The sequence below is a fragment of the Trematomus bernacchii genome, unplaced genomic scaffold (genome assembly GCF_902827165.1).
Source record: "Trematomus bernacchii unplaced genomic scaffold, fTreBer1.1, whole genome shotgun sequence".
Taxonomy (NCBI): Eukaryota; Metazoa; Chordata; class Actinopteri; order Perciformes; family Nototheniidae; genus Trematomus; species Trematomus bernacchii.
This window is the reverse complement of record NW_022987672.1, coordinates 344,624-351,529: the sequence shown is the minus strand read 5'-3', so window position 1 is coordinate 351,529 and position 6,906 is coordinate 344,624.

Here is a 6,906-nt window from a genome sequence, read left to right as displayed (position 1 = left end):
GCGTCTGGCGCACTACCAGGGGTCTTTGCTCTGTCTGCTGGCCGCTATGCCTGCTCCCTCTCCCGGATGAACAGAGATGAAATCCCCGGTCCTTCTCCCGGTGCTTTCTGTGATGCTTCACTTCCAAACACCGACATACCTCAGCTCAGCAACAGCGCTAAAGGTACTTGTTAAGACCTTTCACTACGTTATATAACTTTTAAAGCACCTTACATGTTTTAATTAATACGTTTTAAAACGCTCAGGTAATTACAGTAATGTGTTTTGACCGGTGGCTAATGTTAGCTAGCATCGAAGCTAATGTAGGCTAACTGCCACCTGTTGCCATAGCTACAGCTGATCAGAGAAAAGTTTAATCAAATCAAAGTTGGGCTTTATATTATTAACAAACATATACAAAATAAATTATAAAAGGAAAAGATAGAATTTAAAATACAACAAAAAGTAAATAAAATACAATAAAAACAATAAAATGTAGGACTCAGGAGGACAGACATGGGGTGATCTTAAACCAGCTTTAACAATATGCATTTTTAATGTTCCCAAAGTCATGTGAATTAATCATAATCTCAATAACGCTTAAAGTTATGAGGAGTTTAATGTTGACCTTGTGTTGATGTCTGCAGATCACCACTAGATGTCAGTGTGACCTCACATTAAACACATCATTATGGAGTCTCATTTCACACTGAGCATCTTTAAAGTAGAGACACTACATACTGATATACACCTGAACATCAGCAGGAGAGGACTCTTTAAAGTGGAGACACTACATACTGATATACACCTGAACATCAGCAGGAGAGGACTCTTTAAAGTAGAGACACTACATACTGATATACACCTGAACATCATCAGGAGAGGACTCTTTAAAGTAGAGACACTACATACTGATATACACCTGAACATCAGCAGGAGAGGACTCTTTAAAGTAGAGACACTACATACTGATATACACCTGAACATCAGCAGGAGAGGACTCTTTAAAGTAGAGACACTACATACTGATATACACCTGAACATCAGCAGGAGAGGACTCTTTAAAGTAGAGACACTACATACTGATATACACCTGAACATCAGCAGGAGAGGACTCTTTAAAGTAGAGACACTACATACTGATATACACCTGAACATCAGCAGGAGAGGACTCTTTAAAGTAGAGACACTACATACTGATATACACCTGAACATCAGCAGGAGAGGACTCTTTAAAGTAGAGACACTACATACTGATATACACCTGAACATCAGCAGGAGAGGACTCTTTAAAGTGGAGACACTACATACTGATATAAACTCTTTAACTTGACCAAAACACGTGCTGTTCAAAACGTAGCAATGTATCTGAGAGGATACAACAGGATGATGACAGAAACTGAGAGAGTTGTGACCTTGTGTGACCTCTCACCAGCAACCATTTACCTTTTTTTTCCAGGAAAGTGAGGCCTTGATTTAACCTGCTGTTGCTCAATTACTTTATTTAAGCTTGACCCCCGATCGGAGCCTCCTGAGAGAGATCAGAGTCATTGTGTCTCAGCAGCGTTTAGACATTTCGTTTTGGCCTTGAAGTTAAGAAGGAGAGTTAATCATCTCTTTGAGGATCCTGACCTTTGACAGGAAGTGCTGCCGTCCTGGCGTTCTCCATTCAACCTCTGCGACAAAAGAGACAACCTTTTAGACAACAGGACTATGAAGAATCCACCAATTCACCGACTAAAATGTTGACCTGATTTGCAGCAAATTGTACTTTTTGATTAAATCATTGGTGGAGTGACTGTTGCACATATTCGCCTCAACATCCAAAATGAGTTTTTATGTATTTTATTTTATAATCTCTAAGTGTCCTTAACCTAATTTAATTAATTAAGTATTTGTATTCTGATTCTCAGGTTGAATACAAGTTTTTTCATGAAGATGTCTACTGTAATGTTTGTAGTATCAGTATGCAGAGGTGGTAGAAGTACTCAGATCTAATACTTGAGTAAAAGGAGACTTGTACTCAGATCTTGTACTTGAGTAAAAGTAGAAGTACTCGGATCTAGTACTTGAGTAAAAGTAAAAGTAGAAGTACTCGGATCTAGTACTTGAATAAAAGTAGAAGTACTCAGGTCTTGTACTTGAGTAAAAGTAGAAGTACCAGAGTGTAGGAATACTCTGTTACAGTAAAAGTCCTGCATTCAAAATGTCACTCAAGTAAAAGTAGAAAAGTATTATGATCTAGAAACAAATGAAATCAAGAAACTGAAAAAGTGCTACAATCCGGTAAAAACACACGTACTGGAATAAGACACACGTACTGGAATAAGACACACGTACTGGAATAAGACACACGGAAAAAAATGTGTTTCTTAGAACTAAAAGGTAACAGGATAAGATTCAGGTTTGTGCGTTGGAAATAAGTCCAATGAATAAGTGTGTATGCTGCATGGTAACTCGGGCCCTTTCACATGCAGCATACATCTCAATCTACAAAGTCATGTTAATAAATACATCAAATGTGTTTCTGCACATTAAATTGGATTTAGACTTTTGTTTGGTCTTTAGTTTGAAATTGTGTATTTTAATTTTCGACCACAAGATGGGGCCATGATGTGTAAAGTAGAAACTGCAGGTCTATTATATGGTTATAAAACATGTTGCATATGATACCCTTTATCGTTAGTCATTGCATATATCATGTTATACTAAATACTGTGTGGGAGTTTAAAAGCAAACGGAAATGTGTAATACACTTTATAGATTTAAACACTCTGTATGTTAGTTTTTTGCTCAAGGGTTTTATTTTCTTCAAACTGACGCATTTATCAATTATTTAGTGGGAATGCTGATACAGCATTCCCACTAAATGTTATTCTACGGACAAAATTATTATTATTCCGCCGGAACTTTGCACCTCTTCTCCTCCTGCATACAACATCGCAGAAACTCCGTTCAAACATCAAAACGTTCAGCTCGGTCGGGAATCGATGGCTATCATTTGGATTATTCATAACTTTCATAATTCCAGAGATACATCCCATAATACATCACATTTTTAACCATTGAAGTCAATGGAGAAAATCTTCAGACTTGAACAATCTTCATGCGACTTCAACTGCTAACTGTTCATTCATACTTTCACTCAGAAACCTCATTCCAACTTTAAAATGTTACACATCTTTCTGACATTATTCGTGTAACACAACTTTTAAATCTGATTCTTACTTTTAGAGATATTAAACATTGTTCAGACCTTGGTAAAGAGGCTTTCTTCAGATTTTAACATTAACTAGAGTGCGTGATGTCACAGCTAGAGGGTAGGAAATCTTGAAATGTGCCTTCATATTGTTTTTTAAAACTGCCATAATTCCCAAACCCTACATTCCTGAGACATACTTTTTCATGACAAACGTAGGAAAACATCTCGTAGCTTGAAAAATGACAAATAATTAAGCAAAAATAATTAAACAAAATGCCTCTTGAGGGCATGAAGTGACAAAAACGTAATGTCTCCATTAAAACCCATTGTAATTTCAGGCTGATATTTCCTCACAGCAGCAGCCGCACACCTTTAGTTAAAGGGGACCTATCATGCAAAATGATGATTTTGTACGTCTTTTATACATGAATATGTGTCCCCGGTGTTCCAGGGAACTCACCAAGTGTCAGAAAACACAACCCTCTCTATTTTCCTCCATACCCAAATCTCTAAAAAAGGTGCTGCAACGGATCTGATAAAAAAACTGATCCAGATTTGAACACTGTCCTGACGTCAGGACGGTGGCGCTACGGCTATTGGGCCAACTCCACCAATCAGGAGGAGACAGCCACGGCCATTGCCGTTCGAAAGTGCTGGAGACGCTGTAGTACATATGCCAGGCCAGTAGGTGGTGCTGTTCTCACTGAATCAGCCCTTGCTAAAACAGAGCTAAAAAAGTGCAAATTGAGCAAAATGAGGCATGGCTAAAATGCATGATCTGTTTGGTATTTTGAAAAAAAAAAGTATAAATATGCCTTATATAGGTATGGTCCTACACTATATTATTCAAATATAGCATGATAGGTCCACTTTAAGGTTCAGAGATTCATTAGGCTGAGGGGATATGATTTGCTTTGCGAGCCAAGTGCACATCCGGTCCGTTCGGTAATTAAGAGATTAATAAGCCCGATCTGAGTTCAGGGAGTTAAAAAGATAAAACTTGCCTGGCGACTCTGTGAATTCACTAAATACAAAAGTGGAGTTTTCCATGTTTTGTCAGGCCGTAATGTAGGGTCTGTGATAAAGCGCTAAATGTTTTGGTATACCATAGTTTGTTGTTCTTCTCCTGAAAAGGCTGAGAGCTCCAGCCGGGGTGTGTCTGTCTTTGTCTGTGAAGATATCCCCCCCCCCCCTTCTCCCCATTCTGCTCTAATTGTCGAGCAGCAGCCCGGAGTGTGTCTGCTTGTTCTTTCGTCTAATGCCTGAAAGAAGGCTGCTGAGTGTTGAATTAATGATCTGAAGTTGGAGTGAATACATTGAAAATCAATAGATCAACGTGTGATTTGAAGTAGTAGATATATTGAAATAAATAAGACACAATGATTTGTTGCTATTTAAACATAGTCTTTGAGAACTGATTGTTACCTTTGCATTGCATTGTGAATTTCATGGTATTTGTCATTTGACTAAGAATTGTACTTAATTATATTTCAAAGGAACTTAATTACATACAGTAACGTTAAGGGAAAGTACAAAGAGGTTTACTGAGTATATGAAGTACATTAAGATAAAGGTTTTATTCAAATTAAATATAATAGTGGATTTTTCCACCTAGTATAAGACATAGAAAGAGGAGAATTTGTTAAACATTAAATAACAAACTCACTTTAAGAAATATATATAGTAATGTTATTTAGGAGTTGTATTTATCATACAATAGTGACTCTCATTTAAAGTAGATAGGAAACTGAAAACGCAAACGATTCACCACAATTGTATTTTTAAGTTTATGAAGAAAGAGTAGTAAGTAGTAAACAGGAGGTTTTATAAGTGTGTTAGTCAGAAGGAATCTGTTCATGTTTAAGCATGACAGAGGTGCTGTACGATGCTTGCTCGAGGCGTCTCACACTGTTGGATAACACAAGAGGTCAAGTGTGAGTGATGAGAGCAGCTGCAGGGCACAGTGAGGAAAGAGAGAGACAGGAGAAGTAATTAAGATGTGTTGAAGAGTCTAGAGAGAGTAATGTTATATAAAGTTAACTACTATTCTGGAAAATGTTCCTATGGTTTACTGTTTTATGAGTAACATAAAATAAAATATATATATATTACTAGATATAAGAACAACATGCTTATCTAGGTTAACAGAAAAGTGCTATTAACCAGTTTCAGCTGCAACTATCCTATCTCTGTTCTAGAGAGAACATACGTTGAATTTACAAATAATGTTAAGAAAGTTCACAATTGATATCACTAAAGACCGTTTTGGATTAATGGATTGTTCTTTAGGCCCAGAGATATTTATTCTTGGAATATATGGCGTGTCTGTCATAAACATTCGTGCTTAGATGGAATAAAGTGTTGAGATGTTCTCAGAGTGGGAGTTTTCACAATGCCTTCTTTGTTTTTATTGAAACAATTGAGTTATAAGGAAAGAAAACTGTTCCGTGATGATTTCTGTAGGTTTTAGCTTTAGTGATGAAGATTACATTTTGTGAGGAAACCTTTCCACCAAGAATTCCTTTAAGTGTTCCAAAAATATATTCATTAACTGTAATTAGATTACTTGGGTTTTCAAATATAGCGCTGAATACAGTTAGTTTTGTATTCTGTTAACCTAACCCTGCTTGTAACAGAACTTAGATAAACAATTTGAAAATGAATAGAATAAGCAAGAAGATAAAAGATGAGTCTATAGAGGTTAAGGAGGGTTTCCTTGTTTTGCTCATCTGACTTAGAACTGAAGGAAAGGAGAATAGTGTTTTATGAGAACTGTTATTCCTCATGGTTTTAAAGATAAATGTTCAGTTTTATGAACTTTGATGTTGAAATGGATCACGGTGGAGAAGGAAGACCTTTTTGGTTTCTAATTTAAGAAGATTTTAAAGATGATGTTTATTTTATTTTCCTGACTAGAATTTAAAAGCAGGACGTCAACTAGACAAGAGATGTTACAATGTAGTTGTACTACTTTTACTGAAGTAAAGAATCTGGATACTTCTACTACCATTAGTTTGTCTTAAAGTGGACCTATCATGCTATATTATAATAATATAGTGTAGGACCATACCTATATAAGGCATATTTATACTTTTTTTTTTCAGGGTATGGAGGAAAATAGAGAGGGTTGTGTTTTCTGACACTTGGTGAGTTCCCTGGAACACCGGGGACACATATTCATGTATACAAGACATACAAAAGTGCATTTTGCATGACAGGTCCCCTTTAACATTCACATGTTTCAGCATTCCTCACCATATAGACACTCAGCCATTTCATTTAGTAACCCGCTGGGGGAGAGATTTAAATTGAGTGTTTCTCTAGTAGCTGATTGGCTGTGATTACAGCAGCACTGGATAGTTGTGCGCCGCCTTTGGGTTGGACTCTGAATCAGTGTGTTGGTGAGATGTTGCTCACTACAGAAACAGAAGAAGTGTGCAAAGAACGCATCTCTGAGGAGGTTTTGACATTTTGCTTGTGCCTCGTTGTCAAGGCAACAGTGGTGTGAAGAGGAACTGCAGTTTTGGGGGATTTCTACTGTCCAGAGGACAACGTGTGTCTGCTGATTGTACCACATTGATCCAAGAGTTTCCTTCCCTCCAGATGCCAGAGAGAGTTTCCTTGAGCCCACTGACCAGGGCCGTTTCTAGCTTTTTGGGGACCCTGCCCCTGACTACAGCTGCAGAGGACAACGAATCACTGACTGTTCTCACTAGGACAAGATC